This window comes from Cloeon dipterum, chromosome 3, assembly GCF_949628265.1.
Source record: "Cloeon dipterum chromosome 3, ieCloDipt1.1, whole genome shotgun sequence".
NCBI lineage: Eukaryota > Metazoa > Arthropoda > Insecta > Ephemeroptera > Baetidae > Cloeon > Cloeon dipterum.
This window is the reverse complement of record NC_088788.1, coordinates 30,037,391-30,059,469: the sequence shown is the minus strand read 5'-3', so window position 1 is coordinate 30,059,469 and position 22,079 is coordinate 30,037,391. Positions and strand designations below refer to the sequence as shown.

At 42.4% G+C, this 22,079-nt stretch overlaps 1 protein-coding gene across 2 annotated transcripts in view; it reads right to left on the bottom strand.

Moving 5' to 3' along the window:
* The window catches only part of LOC135939291 (inactive rhomboid protein 1), a 77,571-nt gene extending 56,004 nt beyond the window's left edge, over window positions 1-21,567 (bottom strand). The window contains exon 1 of one of the 2 annotated variants that reach the window (XM_065483592.1): window positions 20,842-21,567. The gene's annotated coding sequence lies outside the window, so the exon portion shown is untranslated. The remainder of the gene's footprint in view (window positions 1-20,841) is intronic. The other variant, XM_065483591.1, reaches the window with a different exon arrangement.
* Between the last annotated feature and the right edge of the window lie 512 nt (window positions 21,568-22,079).

Below are 22,079 nucleotides of genomic sequence, written 5' to 3'. Positions count from 1 at the left end.
TTATGCAAGTGCATCTTATACCTGCAAAATAAGCACGGGTCAATAATTTTTCTTAATGTAGCCGTTAAATTCGACCGATTGTAAAATCGTCATGTATCACACACCCCATGCAAGCAAATTGCAGTGTTTTGGGGACAAATGAGTCGAGACAAATTTAAGAGGCCTTTGAGCTTTTAGCGCAGAAATATAAGCAAGCGCTTTTGGCATTTATTTATTTTCGGAGAAGCTTTAACCGGCGAGAGACTTCTGCGAAAAAAGCTGCACACTAAGTATCATTTTTACGTCTGGAGTGAGATAAGTGAAGCAAAGTTGAACCTGCGGCGGGGTATTTACTATCCGCCCTAAGTAAAAGATTACAAGAGGGGATAAATTTAATGCCGCTGCAGCAGCAGCACGAGAGTTTTGTTCCGTATAGCGTCAAAATTGAATTACACACTTTAGCGGCAGCGCACAAGCTCAAATGAGTTAATGCACGTGCAGCTGCACTTCGAAATAATGCAACCTATTCTCTCCAGGCTTTTAATTAGACGGCACGGACAAAAGTTTCGTGTACGTGAGGTTCAGATATATTAAATTTCCGCTGGATGACATATATATCTGCTCGCTCTCTCTGGTGTTATTAAACGAGAGAGCTCACTTTTTGATGACGATACGAAAAATTCATCGAGTTTCCAGATAAAATATTCATCTAGAGCTCGAGTATGTGTGCGGCACGAGTGATTAAAAATCTGGCAGCGTACGACCGCTAAATGAGAATATTGCTTTTTTTGATATCGAGCCGATAAAAGAGAGTGTGCTGAGGGTTGACCCGGCCATATGAGTGGCCGATTGTGTTGCATGAGCTCAAAACACGAGTGGAAATTCTGGCGGTCATGACTAGTTAGTTAGTGCGTGGTTAATTTATACCAGTATAAATTCTACACAAATGAATTAGGAAAATAGTCTTTCATCTCACGTAAAATTATTACAGAAATATTTGCTAAACGAATCTTCAGTTGAATAACACAAGTTTATACAAATCGATGTTTTTGAAACCCTTCGTCGTGATGTTAAAGAGATCCAACACCGATCGCGAAAGAAAAAGATTGAATTGAACTGTTCTCTTCTGTTCTCAAATTTGCACTGACATGACAAATTTGATTCTCCTTGAAAAACAGGTTGTAGTAAACGCAACCTTTATATCCAGTCCTCTGCGTAGGTTATTTTGTGTTGAGTACTTAACTGGTATTTAGTCTACAAAGTAGAATGGAAAAGTTAAGTTCGTCGTTTGTCTATTATTGCGGCTCGTAAAATTCGTACTCGATTTTCCGTATTTAATTCATTCCACGAATTCAAAACCACGAACCACCAGGTGTGGAAGACCTTCCGCTCGCGTAATGAATCTGCGGTTGACAGCAGTAACAAATTGCCGGCTGAAAATGATCACTGACGTGGCTTCCAATTTGGGGAGGAATTTCCAGCGCACCGTTTCGCACAAATCGAAACGGGCTAATCGAACGTCTCGTTTTAATACTCGTCGGCAGATAATAATTTTTTGGCCAAACGCACACAAATGAGGAAGGGACTCAAATTTTTATCGCTCCAGAGGAAATAGAATGACAGCAATCGTCATCGCTTCAGAAAATACACACGCTCGCGAACTAACCATATCAGATAATTGAATTTCATCATGCGCGCGCCTCCCTCTCTAGCTCACTCGCTCGCTCGCTCGTGTCCGACTGGATCACATTCCGCATTTGCAGTGCGCGTCGTCAGTTTTTCAGTTTCCACTCAATTTAGCACGGCCGCAGCCAAATAGGCCGTCGGCAGCAAAGTCGGTGCTTAAAATTCGAGCCCGCACTCGAGTGATCATTTGCGAAATTAGCCGAGCGGGTTGGACCTGCTTCGAGTGCCACTCCTTGCCGCACCGCTCGATTTTCCTCCAGCTCTGTCCTCCGCTTTTCCATCTTGCTAAACACACATCGGACGTATTTCACCGCAGCCAACAGTGGAGAAACTGACCGACTGGCAGGGAGGTGCGGTCTCGAGTGTTTCGGACATTCGCCCAAGTTATTATCATCAGAGCAATTAGACGCCAAAGAGGGTACCGCCACTCGAAAGGAGTAATTTTAGTTTAGGCCTCTCAAAGGGAGCTAAAAAGGTGCAAACCCATTTCTGCTGTGATCTTGTTGCTGCAGGAAACGGATATTTATGTATGCGTGTCATGCTGAATACGTCTAAAAGGTCGTTCTAAACTTGGCCAATTTAAAGTGATGCGAACGCGGAAGCGAAGCATAAATAACCTATTAACACGCCATCACAGGAACCACCGCCATAAAAAATCAGTATATCTCAGCTTTTAATTTTTTTATGTGATTTGAGCAGGTTAACATAATAATAACGGACACAAATATTTTATCATAAAAATAAAAACTTGCTCGGTAAACAGTCTCACTTCTCCTCTACAGATTTGACGCCTCAGTTAAAAATCTGGGGTTTCTTGTGTCAAACAAGTTTGGCAAAATAAACGTTCTTCGATGAATATTTAGGCTAGGCACGACATTGGAAACACAATTAACTGTATAGCTAGTAAAATAATACAGCACCTTATTTCTGGCAGAAAATGAGACACTTCCACGAAACCGATTATTTCCTATAACACGTGAGTAGGAAATAATTTATAGCCGTGTTCCCTGGCGAGCCAGAAAGTGTGGAGAACAATCCTCCGAATTTCCCGGCAACTCGGTACATTTTGAATAATTAACTTATCGACGCTGGTGTGCGCAAGGCGGTTTCCATTGCATTCAGCTTCTCCAAGATTGGGGGTCGTGATTAGTCGGCGTTCGCGCTATACTTGCCACCGCTTTCTTCAATTTACTAATGCACGGGTCTGGAATAAAATAATGGTGTGTGTGCCTGCGGGGGCTGTTCGAGCGGACGAGGGTGAAAGAAACAAGGTTGCTCAGAATGCACAACACGCACCGCACGCTGCCGGAGGACAAATGAAAATCGTGATTCCTGGCCCGCGCACTAGAAAATGTTAATGAGCATTATTGTTTTCGTGACCCACAGCCCTAACTTTCCACCGGCCAGACTATAAATTTGAGCGAATAAGTGCAGCTTAAAAAGCTGCCTAGCGAGAGGGATTTACTATTTATGATTCAGTAAGCGACGCTCTGAGTTGTGTTGTATTTCCGTGGTGCACAGCAAAATTCGTGTATCGTGAAACTTTTTACTGTGACTCTTGAAAGTTGCATATTTCCAATTAAAACTTCCCTGAAATCTATTACTTGAAGAGTTATCTGGCTTGATTGTTTGAATTCAGCTCGGAGCGTAAATATAAAAATCGGCACATTTTATATGCACTATCAAACGTGAAAACTGTAAAATAAAATGTTCTCTCAGAGCTAAATTGGTGACTGATCATTTAGCAAACACAAATGTCTGTTTCAAAGCCAAAGTGTTTATTTATAGAATCAACAAACTCGATAGATGAACAAATATTAGCGCACTTAAAAATGGTAATTTGTATGTTTGATTATATTGAGGACGCAGTGTTTTTAATATACAAAATACAGACTTCTGAAAAGCTACAATCAACAAACAGGCTTCATCACAATCCAGATTGAATTGAATCGAAATTTGTCATTTGCAAACCAGGTCTTCCTCGTCGAAAATAAAACGAGAGGGAAGTCCGCGGTGACTAGGAGCGAGCGGAATATTATTTCTGTCAGAGCAGCGGCGATTCAGCCAATGAGGGTCGCGTGTGTTTGACAATTTGCCTATACACCGAGAAAAATAGGCGGTGCGCGCGTTCAGTTAATTTGGCTGACTTGAGCCAACTGTGGGGGAAAAGTGCGGCGGCGTTTTAACAGTATAGTTGTTGGCACGCAACATGCATTCGCTCAAAGGCCGGCTTGATGTATAATGCAAACCGGCAGCGCGTTCATTAGGGGCTGCTTAATAATTTAGGGCCGTCTCATCACTCAGTGCGATGTTCGCCACCGGTGAGCACAGTGCGCGGGCAGACAATACGATGAAAAATTAGCTCCAGCGGCACTGGGCAAAGTGGGCTTAAAATAAAAAATCAACCCTCTCTCGCCTGGTGCGCCTGAGGAGGGATGTGTGGGACTGAGATTCTTTCGCAAATACGTTCCGCGCGCACGCACAATTTTGGAAATTGCGACGCGCGCGCTTGCCGACGTGCCAGATTTTTCAGGGCGTTGTCGGCGCCGAGCGTGTTTTTATGCTGCGCCCGTTTGATGTGCTGCAGTGAAATTAAATGGAGGCGAATGACAATCCGAGAGTGAGGTGTGTTTTGAAAGATGGTTTGCAAAATGGGAATTTCAGAGATGTGACGGAAATGCTTCGAAAGTAATTGCGCGTGGTGAAAATTTCGCAATCACTGGGCAACTTGAATCATTAGTCAGCCTTACAAAAATAAATTTGAATCGTCAAGATGTAAACTACACCAGAGAATATTGCACGTTGTTTTGTTAACGTTGACTAGAAATAGACACCCAAGAGAATTTGAAACCGAGACGAGAATTAGGAGCGTCAGCAAGATTTCTATGAATCAAGTCGGTTTCTTTTTCTCAGGCGGCGGCATGATAAATTTCGCAACGCCACTGTTTATTCGTCCATAAAATGTGCCCTCCCCTGGAAAAGCTTTTATAGACTGGCATTTCCTCGTTTCCACCATCACTCTCGCCTGGCAAGAATCACACCAGATTTGTGCGCGAGGCGGGCGAGACACCTTTTTGCAAACGAATCTGCTCTCCAGCGGTGGTGGGCCGTAAAATTTCCATTCGCCTGCACAATGGAAGGAAAAGGCAGGCGCGCAGAAATTTTGTTGATGAGGTGTAAACAAAAGCCGCTCCAATTGTTCCCGCTGGAAATTTCGCAGGCCAGCTGCCGGGGGGTGCGAAGGGGCGGAGGGTAAACAGCCTGCTTGCCTATCGAGCTGCAAAACAACTTTTCCAGCCAGCCAGTCGGCGTCATCATGAGATGTGACAGTTGAATAATGTCGTTCCGTCTGTCTGTAAGCACTCTCGAGCGGCGGCAGTTATTACGCTCGTTTGTACCACACGTCGTTGCTCGGTCGGGTCGATTGCCAGCCGACGAGTCATTCACCGAAGCCGGGCGTCGCAAGTGGAAATCGACGCTTCGGCGAAAAATTTAATCTCTTCTTCGAGTGCTCTGCGCCTGCCTGCTTATGCCTGCGAGCCGGGCGGCTCGGCCGCGCGGGTTGCGTGAATCACATCTCGCAGGCGCTTGATGGAGTGCTGCTACAGGGACGTGAAAAATCGAGGCGAGCCAAGACCTATTACACAATTTGTGCATTTTTTGTGACCTCGCAATAAATTTCATACATAGAGGAAAGAAAATCGAGCAACTTAATAATTTGATTAAACTTCAAGAATGAAGACTGTCATTTTAGCAGAAGTATGGTATTAATCACCAAGAAGAAGAAATGAAAAAGTAGGTGACACACACTTCGCTACTTTCCACACCCCTATTAAGAGTGTCGGAAATTTCTTCGACTTGCTCGGCGCAAAAATTGCTCTCCGGCGTAATTACGGTAATTATTATTGCACAGCTGCACGAGAGCACGTCAGCCGGCTCAAGAGTGAGCTGAAAGCGAGCTGCCTGGCAAGGACGCGTGTTTGTTAATTAAAATTTAATCCGCCGCCTCGATGGCGTTCAAGTTTGCAGCAAGACTAACAATACGTAAGAGCATAGTGTGCCTTTGAAGCATTGATTTATGCTTTAGTGCGCGCGCCTGAGTAAAAGACGAAAATTTGGTGGAATTTAATTTGGTTGTTTTATTGCATTTGAGGCCGAATGCTGCCAGCCGAGGGGTGACTCCCGCTATTTGCATCGAGTTGTAAATAAATTCTCGCTGTTGTGTCATGAATTTACTTTAAACAAACATGAACAGAGCGGTTGAAATTTCATGCAGCTGAAAATAACAATAGAAGTATTGGCAAAACAATTGAAAATATAATTTCCCAAAGAGTCTTGTATGCATATGCTTTGTGATCTTTTGGTTGATCGACTTTTCAGCTTCAAATTTCGTCTTTTCAATTCTGCTGCAACCAATAATAAACTCTCTCGATAGTGATGCTTTCTCTGGTTCAAAAATAGTCACGACTTCTTTCAGTAACAACACTTTTAAGGTATATCAATAATTTTTTCAATTAGTCCTTCAGATGACTTTTGCAAGATAAATAATTATTTATGGAAACTGCTTTTTGTAAAGCGCAGTTCCATATTCATGAAACGAGCAGCATACCAAGTGTAACGAGCTGATTTATCAAATTGTGCCTTTGAGAATATTGTGAGCGGCAAACGGGAGGGAAATGTTCAAGTAATGAGTTGTATGGTTACCAACGGTGCGTAATTAAGAGCAATAATTGGCTGTGACAGCGCTGCTGACGCATCGTGCATTTCCCAAAGCGTCATCACTGAAGTCACCATTTTAATCAAGTGGTCTCGCATTCTTTGATGCGCAAACGGGCACAAGGACTTTTGGAATCAATTTCTGATTGCGATGCTATTCACTGGCAAGTGCCTGTTCTCTTTTGCTTTGCGGCTCAAGGTTTATGATGCTAACGATTCTGCTCGCCAAAGAACGTTGTGTTTGCACACACGCGCACTTGAGCTGCAAAACAGATTCCAATTTATTAAAGAAACTCGATCTCTCTCCGCGGAGAAAAATCCTATACAACGCCGGACTTTTGCTATGGTGTGTTTCCATTATCGTCGCAAAGCTGGTTGCATATTATGCAGTTCTTGAGCATCCTTAACCCACTTTCCACTGGCCGGGCTATTAGCAAGATGAGTTGCAATATCACACTCGCACTTCTAGTAATGACACCGAAGAGGCAGGTAAGTTCAATTGTTGAATAGAAACCATGGATGGCTAGAGCTGGTCGAGCGGCGTGATGAAATTTTATTTTTCCAGTTTGCACGAGCTCAAGAGATTCAAATTGAATTCACGCCCATTTTGCAAAGAACGGAGAAGATTATTTTATACTGTTCTCTAATGTCACAGACATCAAAGTTAGTGTTAAAATTGATTCGATAAAAGTTGATTGTAAGTTGACTCCTGCGTTCTTAGTTTATAAAATACGTGTGTGTAGAATGTGCGTTGTTCAGATATTCTTTAGAGCCAAAATTAGATGCCAAAATTTGATAACTGTTGGTAGTGGTGAACTACAGATTATCATGTCCTTATTACCAAACGTATTAGGTTTATTTGTTAAATTGACCGAATAAGCGTTCATAACGGCAAATAATTTCAGAGTGTAGATGAATGGAAATATTCGAGTCAAATGGGCCGTGAAGACCATTTCGGACATTTTCCCAAAGGCCAATAAATTGCGTCTCACGAAAATGCAGCAGTTTGAACAGAAAAAGGCTCGGGAATACAAAAGAGCCAGCCGCGCCCCATCAAAACACGCGGGCTCTCGTAAATTATTGTCTAGCTCCCTCTTCTACACAGCGCCTAGCTTCGCGAACAACATTATTAAATCAATAATACAGTCAACACGATATAAATAAGAAACGAGTGTCGAGACGCGAGGAAACAGCAGCCAAGGGCGTGCGTTTGAAAATGAAAAAGAACACAGAGGGCTGCTGTTGTGTGTGTACATCCGTATCGCGCACACACACACGCACACACAAACACCAGTTCTGATACACGAACACAAAAAGCGGCAGTTCCCGAGAACTGTGCAGAAGACAATCTCCCAGCGCCGAGTGGCGCAAATCCTTATTTATAATTTAATGCCGGTGTTGGTGGTGGTGGGCACGTCGAGGAGTGACCTCCACCCAACCGACCCACCGTTCGTATACACGTGTGTGTGTGAGCATGTAATGTGGTTTAACCCTTTTTCTTTATGCCCACACTGGCCGGCAGGCAAGATCGTTTAAATTATTCATAAATTATTTACACAACGGCTAGAAAAACGCCGACTGTGTGTGCGAACTGCTGGGGGCACAAAACGGCAGCCATATTTGCCCGGCTGTGAATGTGTGGCAATGAATAATTGACGCGTTTCAGAGGCACAATTCCATTCCACTGCCCCGCGAGTACGGTGGGCTGGATAATAAAATTCGACTGCTGATTCCTCGCTTGATGCGCATCTGTCAAAAATTATTTGCCGTTTGACCTGTGCACCACCCTATCGCAGATAAAGGAGGCGGACTAGTTGGTTAACGTAACACGCGATTGAAAAGGCGCTTCAAATGAAATTCGTGATATTGTACGATTTTCTTCTTTTTTATAGTAGCTATCTGTGAAACACCTTTTTCATTATCACAGCAACAATTGAGCGCGCACGTCGTGTAAAACTTATTTGCAATTGAGCTCAAATTAATGGAGGTAAAAAAATATTCAATTCGATTATGTCAGTGATGTGAATTTATATTTCTCGTTCAGTTGTTAATGACTTAAATGTGAATTTAAATGTGAATTAAATTTTCATTATCTGCTTTTAAAATGAATTTCATGTTGAAATATTTTTTCAAACTAGATAAAGATGCTTTAAATATTGTACAATTATTTATGCTTGATTTTTGCAACTTCTAACAGTTATTCAATTCGTCAATTCTTTGTCCATAAACAACAGAAACACAATTGCGAGGCAGTTTTGTTTGGGACTATTTCTCCAACCCCTAAAATGCGTAAAATAATCCTAACAATGCAATTGCTTTATATGTAAGGTTTGAAATTGCCCTTTTAATTAAACGTTTCAAAAAATCACAGTAGATTTTAAATAGGGAATATCAAGCAATTTTTGACAATCAAAAATGCATACATTTCACACTAGTACAAAGAAGAATTTATTTTCTCGCACTTTAAATTGGTCGGATCACCGGACACTGCACAACTCAGAGATAAACATACCCTTTTTTCGCAACTATTTCTCGGCCGTAAACTAATCTATTAGCGCATTGTTTGCGGTCGACCGTTGTGCGTGTGACAAAGAGAGCTTCTAGCAGCGTGGTAATTTGGCCAAAGGCGCAGAACCAGAGACCCAACACCGGAGGAATGCTTGCGGCAGAAGCACACACGGCAAGAGTGTGTAATTAAAGTTTCTGCTGTGCGTCGGAGCCTGATTTCTTTTCTTGCATGAACTTCACCGTTGGCGGGTTGACTTCTTGGCACCGTTAGCAACAACCCCCGCTTGCTCGCCGACTCGTCAACTAGAGCCGAAATGAAAGCCAGATTAAATTTTTGCCCTGTTAGCCAACCAGCACAAATTATTTCTTAATTAAAGGAAATGTGGATTTCATCAGTAAACCTCACACTTCAAAGTGAAATTCTTAGAACGAAACAAATATATGTGCTTACATTTCCTGCTGGATTATCTGGTGTACATGTAGTACACTAAATTATGCTGCATTTTCTCATTACTTTCAATCAATCTGGATGCGGCTGATACAAATTAGATTCATATAAATTGACTGCATGGACAAATTTTTTAATTTGTTTATCATATTTTTGTAACTTTTTTGTGCCTTTATTGTTGTCTATAAAGTTTTACTATTTTCCTAAGCAAAAATATAAAATGTTCAGTCATAACGAGGTGTCTGCACTGGAAACAACACCTCCATCTTCCCAGCGCAAATCACATTCCTGGAAATCAGTCTGTAGTTTACAGCGAATTTCGCACCGATTGTTTCGCAGCGGGTGGAATGTGGCGGTGTGGCGGATGCGGCCCACTCTCACAATTCATTAGTCCCGTTTCAAGCCAGCGAGAAAGGACGAGTCAGCCGGCCTGCTGCTGATGCCCCCCAGCTTGCAGCCCTGGCAGCAGCCATTAGGTGGTGTGTGCGCTCGCTAATTGAAATACGGTATGAACGACCTTAATTACCTCCTCCTCCGCCGGCGTGCGCCCGCGTTTTCCAGCAGCCCGTACTACAGGGAAGTGTTACCGTCGGCACGCGATTTAGGTCGATATTTGGTATCGCTCGGCCAGAACGTGACCTGGGGCAGGCAATGAGACGAGAAGGCGTTCGCATAAAACTTCAGTTTTATCACTTCGTCGAATTTTTTTGGAGGAAACCTCTGACCATTTTTTGGATGGTTCTTGACCAGGTGGTTTGTGTGGCTGCTAACTTAATGGCCAGCTGTAAAATAACGGCCGAAAACTCTAACAGATCACGTCTAATGTTTATATTTTTTGAACCAACTTACGGTCTAAAGTTTGAATATGGCAAAAGAAATCGACTGCTCTTCCATAGACGCCCTTTTCATTTTATTTTCAAGACTGGCAGCTTATTGTGGGGCTTGGTAAAACTTCTTTTTCCCAGATTGTGAGTTTCGTGCCGCTTTCGGGCCATAACCGAGTGGTGGGCAGGCGGCAGTGCTGGGCTGGTCGTTTTGTTGGCCCTTTCGTGTGTTCTGCTGCACGTCGACCTCTACAATAGCTGCCATACTAGTCGTGTTTTGTAATAATAATAATCTGCCTGTTACATTTCACCCAGGCTTGTAGTGTGTGTGCATTATTATGTGGCTAAAGGTGTTTGCAGGCGGCGAGGCGGTCTCGCCAAATATGCAGCAGCAAAATACGATGCCAAAGTTTGGTTTTCGCCCGCTTAATTGGATATTGGAAAATTTATTTCAGCCCGGGCTCATTCAAGGAGAAGGCAGCTCGAAATAATGGGGCTTTAATTGAAAAGCAGGCGACTTCATCAAATCAAAGGAAATTTTGACGGTTAATTAAATTCGCGAATCACGGAGAACAACTCGCGCTGTGCTTTTGGCGGAAAACATCGTAATGAGCAGGCAGAGCGCGCAAATTCCGCTCTAGACTAATTGAAACAAAGGGGGGAACATTACTTGAATTGTTGTTCGTCAGATTTCAAAGGCAAAAAAGAGTGGCAACTCGTGATCGTAAAAGAGCAAGATTATTCTTTTACATTTAACTGTATAAATTTGTCTATTTATATCTGCTTTGCTAAAATAAGACACTCACAAAGCTGTAACAAGAGCAAAATTAGAATCAGTAGTAAAACAGAACTAAAATCAAGCTTAACTGAGAGGCCATTCTCTAAATTCCCGTTTCGCTATGAATCGGCAGTCAACGACCTGCCCGATTGGTTCCGTGCTTTCCCAACCGCAGTTCGTTCGTTGTTTGTTGCTCTCTTTGCTCTTTGCAAAGCACACATTTTGTTCACGAAGGCAGCAGTAGTTACAGAAAGCCTCGTTGCGGTTCAGGCCATATTAAAGCAAAATTACGTTTCAACCGTTTCAAGAAATAATGGGCTGGATTTATTGCTTTGCAGAGCATAAACTGCTGCTTAAAATTCCGCTCTGCTTGTCAAATTGCTGCGAAATTTTGGCCGCGTTTAAATACGTCAGCTCTCATTTTGCTCCGACAGTATCTGCGGGCGCGCAATTAAAGCGCCTATTGAAAATGCAGCTCGTGTATGGAGCCCGAGTCAAAACACATTTTCTGCCATTTTTATGACACGAACAATGCTTTCAGCATTTTCCCCAACGGATCTGATAAGCACGTTCTAGGCATGACACTTTACAGCGCTGCACGGCACACCGCTTTTTTGCCATAAATTAATTCCACAATAAAACACAGCGGGAGTGCTCTATAAAGTAGAAAGAAATTCAATCAGATCTCACTCGACAGCGGCCCTCGCGACGGGGAAAATTACTTGAAGAGCTCTGTCGTAAAACGCTTTAATAAAATTTCATCGTAACGCCAAGCGGGCGAGAAAGAGCGGAATCAATCATTTTGCAGCTCACAACATCTGTCCTTGCGCCTCACATCCTCATCGGTCTTCCCGCGGAGAAAAAGTTGTTGCATAATTCATCCTCCTCAGCTCGACACGTTTCGGAGGAGGGAAAATGTTCATCACCAAAGGGTAGCCGGGAAAACTCTGAAAGCGATGGCACGACTGGTTCAGGGCAAACCATCAATTGAACGGCTGAAGAGCTTAACTAGCCATCAATTCTTTGCTCTTTTTGTGAACAGTTAACCACAATCACAAGAACAGCAATATTTTATTTCAATGGTAGCAGCAATTGTTGTGGTAAAAGTTTACTGTTTTTCTGTGATATGGGTTATTACTTCATTTAACAGCTGACTACATAACTTTTTTAATGATTTTAAATAATATTCTGGCTGTCTTGCTCTCAGCGAAATGAGAAAGGTCCTCTAGATTTAATTAAAATCCCACACATGAACAAAAATGGTTTCCTCCATATTTTACAGCGTCAATTTTTCCATCACAATGTGCGGCTCGCAGCTAAAAATATGGTCCCAATTTCGAAGTGAAGGGGAGCGAAAAGGGATGATGAGTGATTTATGGTGGAGAGACAAAAGGAAATGAAAAACAGCGAGTAATGTATTCCGCGTGCCGGGCCTGCTCGTCCGGGATTCAAATTTATGTACAGAGGCGTGCTCGCACAATAAACACCCCCTTTAAAGCTCCGGAGCACTTAAACACACACGCTCTTCGGAAAGGAGCAGCGGCTTCGTTATTTACTTTTTCGTGCGCAGCAAGCAGGCAAGCAGCGGTGGCGATGCAACAGACCCGCGTTTTTTAATTTGCTCTGCCACCGAGACGACGGCGTTGAATTAATGAGAAATACAATCGTTCGATTCGGTCTCGCGTCTCGCTCTCTATTTCTTTTTGCTCTTGCTTGCTAACGACAGCATCTCGCTCTTTCGATTCCGCACCGGCAATAACTCTCGCCAGGATAGAAATAAATTCGCCCTCTGTGCTGTGCGGTACGCATGAAAGAGAGCGCCGAATGTCGAGTGATGCATGGAGCGGATTTCTGATATTTTGTGTGCGCGTCGCGAGATTTATTGCTCGAATTGCTTTCGAGAGCGACATGCAGGGCGAAAAATTCGCAATGAAGAGTGAGCACCGGCGGCAGTCCTAAATATTTATGGCGCACACACCAGCAATTTTGCACGATCCATTCATTGCTGTTATACGTATACACTTGCAAATAAGATTCCAGCAATATCGAACCAAGAGTGTTATAAAATTTTAAATCGATTTCTACATTTATTTTGAAAGGTTAAACAATGTCTTAAATCACATGAAAATCGGCATCACCAAATTCAGAACGATAGAAACCAAAATTAGGCAACTCTCCTGATTTGTTTCAAGTATCATCATTTTAAATTAGGTCAATTTTTCTAATATCACCGACAGCTGTAACCCTACAGTGTTAAAATAATTTTAATCGGTTGCAAAGTAAAGATGAATTTAAAAATTAAGTAAACAACGGAATAGGGGTGATAAAGGAACGTTTACGAGCTCATAAACTCGATATCTAGATGAGACAATTTGGCTTTTCAGATTGAAACAATTGCGCGACTAATGAATTTGATTGCGGCACTCAAGAGTCTTTTTGTTTACTCTAGAGCGTTCATCGGGAGCTGGAGCTAGCGGGATTCCCGAAATTTCCCATCCCTCCCGGTCCCGCGGGACTGTCGTTCGTTGACCGGAAAGTACTGGGAGTGTAAAGTCAAACGCAATAGGGACTGACGGGAGAGCTCTGAAATTGAAATTTTTCAAATATTTCGCCATTTTTGGAAATTTCTGAGTTGTGTTTTTATTTTTTTGAAATTCGTTCACTAAAAGAAAAAAAAATCGATTTTTAGGGTTCTTTGCACCTCCAAATCTCGGTTTCTAACCATCAGAGTTGCAAATACTACCCGCCTTACAATTTACACTCGTTTCAACATTTACTAACCAGCCAAAGTTTTAAGGAGTCGCTTACCTCCATCGCCTTTCTACCCCATTGCTACAAATTTGATAGCAAAAATTTTAACATTCATCTTCTGGGCTTTAAAATATTTTAAAATATCCAAAATTCCTATAAAAAAAATCACTCTTTCCTTTATTTAACACCAAATCAGGAAAAATGTTTTAAATTATAAGTACTATTAATTATTACAAAAATCCAAGTAATAAAATGTTTTACTTTTTTGTGGGAGTTCAAGTAAAGCAATTTGGGGGTGGTGGGTTAGTACCCCTTAAACCTTCAGCTGGTCAGGCAAGGTCAAGACGTTTCCAACAAGTGGTAGTTTTCTCAATTCTGATGGTCAGATCCCGAGATTTGAAGTTGCAAAAATGACGAAATATGAAAAATTCATTTTTTTCGATTCTTGAAGTGGAATTTCTTGAAAATTAAAATTCCTGTTTAAAAGACCGGGAGTCTCCGGGAGTGCACTCGTGAAATTGAGAACCGGGACAAGACCGGGAGCGAGTGGTTACCAAATCTTGGGAGGCGGATCAAAACCGGGAGTAGTAATACGGGACTAGACAGGAGCGGGAGCAGTTTTGCTCTCCCGATGAACGCTCTAGTTTACTCTTAAATCTATTGAAAGCACCAAAATGCCATGCGAACAAACCTGCTTCCAAAATCCGCCATTTTATTTCCAGCGAAAATTTTAAATTTTGTTACAAAAGTGAGAGCTTTATTCAATTTGTAAGAAATTTACTTTTATAGCAAAAACAAATTATGTACTAGTATAGAAAAAAGCTCATATTTTAACGATGCGCAGATTTCGTATTTTAGAATAGTCCTTACAGATAAAGTAAAACTACACCAGCACGTGCAGATATTGGAAAATCAATATTGCAGGCCGGGAAAAAATGTGCTTGGGATCGCACAACGCTGTCTCCTCTTCGCAATTAAAAGCCGATGGAAAATTCCAGCAGTTTCCACTGGATTATGTTCGGCTAATTGAACAGGCGTTTCCCCGAGAGCATGCTCGTGAGGCAGTTAATAAAGTTGCGCGCCTTGCAGAAAAACGGCGGGACAATGAGACTGCTCGCGAGGATTAAGTGATAATAAGGGAAAACGCCTAAATAGGTTAGGCGCGCGCGCGCTTTCTTAATCCATCGCGGGTGCATGCACGCGCCGACCCGAGCGAGTAATGGCCAATGCATGGCAGCGACTATATATGAAGAGCGGCCATAAAATGAGAAGGAACAAGAACCTTGCACTGCTCTTGGCTGACTGTGCTTGGCTATGCATCTCAGAAGGAGAAGCGAGTTCTCATTGTCAGAAAGAACAAGATCCGCAGGAGCGATTTCTTTATATAAGACATGCATAACAGGAGAAAAAAGTTAACTTTTTCTTGCCGGTCCCGCCAGCCGCCTCCTTAAAACTCGCGGCTGACAATGAGAGCTCTAGATTTTTGTCGCTCCTTCATCTTTTTTATCTGTGCTCAGCGATGAGAGCATTCGATCTTTTCCAATGACCGGTGATTCTGAAATTTCACAAAGGTTAATTTTCTCTCTTTCATTATTATTTTTTTCTGCTGCTAATGAGGCCCGAAAGGCTGTAACAGCTAGCGGTACAGCATGGAAACGTGTGACATAATTTATCTCTTCAAAATATCAACTTATACGTTATGTTTTCAGTTTGCCATATTTTTGTTAATTTTCATTTGTCAGGCTTGGCTAACAATAAAAACTGTCCATGAGGGCAATACTTGAGCGCAAATTATGAACTGGAAAACTCCGCGAATCTCCATTCGACGTCTCTTTACTTGGAACTGTTCTGCCTCATTCTAGATAGAATCATTCCGGCGAGCATTAGAATGCAAAAACGTCTGTTCCGCTGTGGAACACATTTTATAGTTGGCGCGACCAAAATTATTATTCATGCGAGAAAAGCCAAAAGTTTAAGTGCGCGCGTGATAACTCACACAGTGGTATTTTTTCGGAAGCAGCACGCAACAACAAAATTTGGCCCAATTTGATAAGAGATGGGCAAAAAATCTCTGGGTGTGCCTTTGTTCCAAATGCAATATGATTTATGATGGTAATTAGAGCACTGGGATGAATGCTGTCCTGTAGTGTTTTATTGCAGAGTTTCTCTGCTTCTGCAATTGTGCGACAAGAACAAAATCGGCTTACTAAGGTAAACAAAAAATCGAATGAGAGAAATTCCAATGTTTGAACAAATAAATATAAATATAGCAGCTGCAAAGGAGGAGCTGGCGCGGCGGCGATAGTTGGGATAAAAAATGGAAAGAACCGCCACAACATACCTTTCAATATCAGTTGAATTACAGTCATTATTCATTGCGTTTCTATAGGTTTGCCGTAACAACTCGGATATCAGGCTTTTTCATACTAATAAACGTGCTTCTACCATGGAAATGGAGATTGATAATAAGTGAGCACATATGATAGCTGATTTTTAGAATAAACTATGAAGACTTGGAAGATTCCAAACAAGACAAAACCAAATTTTTGCGCACACAAGATTAGATGTAATTTTTTTCATTATATGTATAGCTTTTCATAGCTTACTAAGAGAACAGTGCAATGGAGAATTGAAGAGGAGCTAGCTGTTTTAAGCAGCTTATTTCTTTTATAATTTTACTTTTGTTCTATTCTCTCAAGGAATAAGACAACTTTGTAAATAACAACAACAAAGCAAATGCAAATTACTTTTATCCCCGGTTTTACGGCCAAAGTTAAAATCTGTAGGACAAGGGAAATCACTCTGCAGACAAAGTGCATAATTAATTCGAAAGGAGCCAGCGAAACGAGAGCAGCGGAGAATCAAATTGCGATTAGTATACATAAAGTACACTCAGCATACATAAATACATAATGCGTGTAATAAATTTCACATAGCTCACAGCAGCGTCTCATTACAATTTTAAATGGCCTAGGCGCCGGGCCGCGCCAGATGAATATTCAAAAACCGGCGAGAGTGAGTGTATGGAGTATGAGTGAGCCGAACCAAAAGGTTTCAACGAAACTTACGAGAGCGAAATTCCATTCCAGCTGGTTCAACGTTTAGTTGGTCGGTCGGTTAGGCCAAAACACACAATTAGAGCTGATATAAATATTCGGTGCAGAGGCATTTGAGTGTCAAATGCGTGAGCCGAGCATAATTGCCGTAATTGATTACACTGGGTCGACTCGGCTGACTATCCTGCTGACGGTTCGTAAACAAACCATTTGCATTCTGCGCCGTTTTTCGGCTTCTGTTCCGAGAGGGAAATAAATTTTTGATTCGCAATGTCTCTCTAATTCAGGAGAGAAAGCAACCCAACAGCAGAAGGGCGGAGTTCGTGTCTGTTAAATCAGATTTAAACTTCTCCAGGGGTGTGCTAGACTCTGGATTTTCCTGTTCGAAGGAGTATAGTATCTCGAAAACTATGCAACAAATTTAATTTAGGGGAAATCTAGAGGGGCGTAAGAAAAGTTAAGCTCTGTTTACCTCGGCAGCTTTCATTTGCAATTTTAACAGAATAGAATCCATGTTTAATCAAAGTAAAAAAAGCACTAAAACGAATTTATTGAATGCAAAAAATCATATTACTTTCAATTTTGAAGGAAGTGAGTGAAATTCGAAAATTTTCATAAAGGCATATTTGCAGCAGTTCTCAAATCTCAAACAGACGAAATATTAAATTTTATCAAGTCAACGCAGAGCATTTGAACCGACTGCTTTTCACACCCCTATAGCCGCCCCCATCTATTCACGCACTCTCCTCCAAAGGCTTTCCCGCTCTCTCATCCTTTTAGCGAATGCACACACGCACTAAACTTGCCATCCATACGCACAAAGTGAGTGTTGTCCCCACGGGCCCCTGAAGATCAAATAGCGGCGTGTAACTCCAACGCGCCCCTTACTTTGCATGACGAAAAAAGCATGATTAATCTCAACCTGAGCGCTAAAGTTGCGAGCTTGCAGGAATTGTCTTTCTCCTCCCCCGACTTCTCCAGCCTCCAGTCGCAGAGATGCAAACTTTACGCCTTAAAAAAGTTGCACCAGTCGTTGTCGACCGTCGACTTGCGGCTGTGAGTTGTGCGTCGTTTCGGCCCGCTGTACTGTGTCACGCAAAACTAAGGAGAAAGTAGTTAAAAGCATGAGCGGCTATGATTTTATTCTGGCGCCACTTAGGAGTGATTAAAAACAGAAGGGAGACTTATGTATCGCTGCCCCCCTTCGTCACGGGACAGACTGGTGCCCGGGGAAATTGTCGTTTGCATTCATCCTTTTTATAATCATGGCGAAACTTTTTTAATTTGGAGCGCTGCAGTTTTTCAGAGACGAGAGGTAAATTTGTGGCTCAGCGAATCTTATGTTAACTTTTGTTTTGGGGCTCAACTTTTTCCTTGTGGTGCGCAAAAAGAGCTCAGGCCTAAATTTACATAATTTTAAGTGCAAAAAGGAAAAAATTGAAAATACGCAAGTTTAGTGCTGGGTAAAATCGCTTTTGCTTGTCTTCCACTCTCTTGAGTAATCTTGTTACCATGTAACTTCAGTCTCTTTTGCGTTTAGCATCCTTCCTTCACTGATTTTTTATTTTAAATTTTAACACAAAATCTAAAATCTAAGAGTATCCATTTTGTAAAACAAGGAATAATTATAAGTAACTCCTATCGCTATTAATTCCAAGATTCCAAGCAATAACTATGTTAACTCATGAGTTGCTCGACGTTCAGAGCAAATGCTCACAAAAAGCAAAGTCACCTTTCCAAAATTTTCTCTAGAGAAACGCAGACGTCTGGACGGGAGTTTTTGTCATCCAAAGGAATGTACAAGAGGCAGCCAGCAAGCACGAAGAGGAATGTGAATTATTTTCACCCGGAACTAAATTACGCGTCATTATTATTCCGGCGACAGCCAGCCTGCTTGAGTCTCGGCGTCACGAGAATGAAGACAAATTTACTTTTTGCCCCGTTCTCAGGGCACACCAAATATTTGTAAGGTGCTCTCGGCGCGTCATTAGACGGCGTTTCAATTTGTAACTTCATTCAGCGAGTGAAAAGAACCGCACAGTCAGTCTAATGCTGAAAAGCAATTTTCGTGCGCGTATCTTTTATTTAGCGTCTGTGTGATGCAAATGTCAATACGCCCATTAAGCTCAAAATATCATCCCGCAGTGGCATCAAGCAAGCCGCTTTCATTGTTGGCAGCAAAAAAAAAAAGAGGACGTCGGGCTCATTTATCTAAATGCGAGAGAGCAGAGAGACGCATCGCATCAGCCATTCAAAAGTCGCCGTCCAACGCAGGAAATTGGCACTGAGACTTTTCGCACAGCAAACACGCCACAACGACATCGCATTTTGTTTTTTGGGAGTTAATCAGATGGAAATAGCCGTTCTCGATTCGGATATTCTACGTACTGGTTGAGGAAAAGCAAGCTGACCAAAGAATTTGAATGGCAAATTTAATGCTTAAATCTCAACACAAATATAAATATTTAAACTTGATCAAGTGACTTACTCTCTAACTTTCTCTAACCGTAGACGAGTATTTTTTTGGAATTTCTACAATCGTTTCAGTTAGTAATAATAATATTATGGTATCCCTTATGATCTTTCACAACAGCCACCCTGCTTGCCCATTTTTTTTCAATTTCGGCCACTTATTATCTCGAAAGAACAGCGATTGTTGTTTGTTTCAGCTGGTGTAATTGACGGTTTGATAGCCTCATACGGCTTTTAGCTCAAAACTTTTCGATAGCTATTTAACTCACAAATTTTTTCTAATTATAACAATCAAAGCAAATTCTGTGTAATTCAAGTTCATTTCAAACCTAAAATTAAGGTAGCGGATTATCTGATTTTTTTCATTTCAAATCAAGACTTTGATTGAAGGAATGGAATATTTCCCCGCAGCCGTGATTGGCTTTCATGTTTAGATCTGTTCGACGAAATCGTTACTTTTAAAAGCGCATAAGCATAATTAAAATCACTTTCTATGACAACAAAGTGCTCGACATGTGTCAAGCGCAATTTGTGTATTTACTTTGTGATTTGCAACCCCACGTTCATGCACGAAGAGTGAAAAGCTTTGTCATCGACAGTTACATAACGTGTGGAGCATAAAAGCGTGCGCGCCCGAAGGCATCCACGGCAATATTGCATTTTTATGACGATGAGACAGCAGCATCCGCGATTTCAATATTGTGCAGGATTGCAGCGAATTAAATTTCCCCCATTATTTTCCCAGCTAAGCTGAATAGCGCAATTTAACATTCTGCGTTCCACTCGAACTTCCACAGTTGAAAAATTGCAACACGCTGTTCTTGAGAAGTTGTGTTATTAGTTTCTCTGGCAGCATACTGGTTGTCGTCAACCCAAGAGCAGGATCACATACAACCCCACTCACAATCATTTTGGAGACAAAAACCGCGAATAAATGCAGCACACGCAGAATAACACACTCGTATAACAAGCACATTTATTGATTTTCTCACGTCCCAACACTATGGAAGTGGTTGGTTGCTGGCCGCACAAAATTAAATCGCATCACATCAGCAGCAGCAGTGCAAAATACACACCATTGGATATCTTATTACGGATGAATGCTCGATTTCTACAACGGAAAATAGGCAACAACATTTATGACGAAACATTGAGGCTTGTGAAAAACAGCATTTTCTTGGGTGACCATTCAATTAATTGATAAACAAATATTCACCAATCTGAAATTTGATTGATATCTAATCGGTTTTAGAAAATTTTTAGAATATGATATAAAAATAACAACCTGTACAATTTTGGCCAGCCAAAAATAATTTTAAATTTAAAATCTATGCTGTTAATTTCAATGTACCAGTTTTGTGGTTTATGACATGACTGTCACATCAGGGCACATTATCCATATTTTCGAGCAATGAATTAAGTCATTCAAAAAATAAATCTTGTTTGCCAAATGTTTGTCAAAATTATCTTGAGCACCACCCACCCCACTGAGTGAGTCCGCCCAAATTAAAGGCGATGTCACTGGGAGACAAATTAAGCTCGTCACGATTGGGTGTCAAACGTCCAAAATCAGAAAAGCATGTCAGAGTAGATAGTGTCAAATAGAAATGTCACGGCACTTACCCTTAATGACTGCGTATCCTTTTATTTACACGGCTGGCGAGTATTGACGTTGCACACGGTATATCCTATGAGAGGGTATCCACCTGGAAAACACACTGCGTCGGCTGACGCGCCTCGGTGGTCGAATCGGTCGTCGGCGAGGCTGTCGGCCTGCGGGGAGTGCGTTCGGGGCGAGTTGGGCCCAAAAGTGGGGTCTCCGGGTGGACTATCTCAATGTGGAGCGCGGATCGGAGAGGACCACCACGTAATGGCGGTACCCAGGGTGGGGATTGGTGCTTACTCGGGGTACGTAGGTGCTCGCAAATCGCGCCCGCTGGCTCGGCCGACGTGCGGTGGGCGGCCAAAATGTGCGTGTCCGACTTGTCTATTCTGGGTTCGGCCGCGTGCAGACGGACAGACGGCGGCCAGACTGCTCTCTTGACACACGCCCCTCGAGTAACCTAAAAATAAAGTCGCACCACCAGCTCGGCCGCTGTGTCGCCGAGAGAACCCGCTGCTCGCAGGACGGCCGAAAGGGTCCCCGCGTCGCCCGCGAACACTCACACGGATCACTGGTGGGGCTCACACGACCCCAGAGGTGTCCCCGATTCGCGGAATGCGGCGGCCAAAGGGAGGTCCGTGTGTTGCGAACTCACTTGGTTGCCACCACCGTGTAGCAGCCAGCCAGCCAGCCAGCAGGATCCGTCAAATGGGGGAATTGGAGAATCAACACAAAGCGGCCGCCCGACCGGAGGGGAGACTCGCGAGCTCTCTCCGCGTGTGGGCGATCTGCCTCCCTCGCCGCGCCAGATTCGCATGCCATCTCCTGCATCAGCAAAGAAACAACCCGCTCAGTCCTTTCCCTGCCCTTCCCGCTTTATTTGATACACACATTCATGATACGTGATAAATTGAGTTGTAGCAACTAGGTGATGTTGAAAGGTGGATGTATCAATGAACTGGTTCCCCTGCCAAAATCTAAGTATGCAACCTGATTCACCGTTGCGCCGTGCAACTTGCCTATGCCTATACCTGGCATTTTAAATAACTTTTTAAGCTGATGAAGTTAAGTTATATCTTTCCAATTGTGCTATCAAGATTTCCCCTCCATTTATCGAATTAGAGTCACTGGGGGGATTACTTTAAATGTCATTTCTTTGATTTAAAAAAAAATGTGACCAAGCTCAAGAGAGTATGTACACCCCTATATTAAAATCATGATACAGCTTCGGCATAGTTAGGTTATCGCTATTACACTG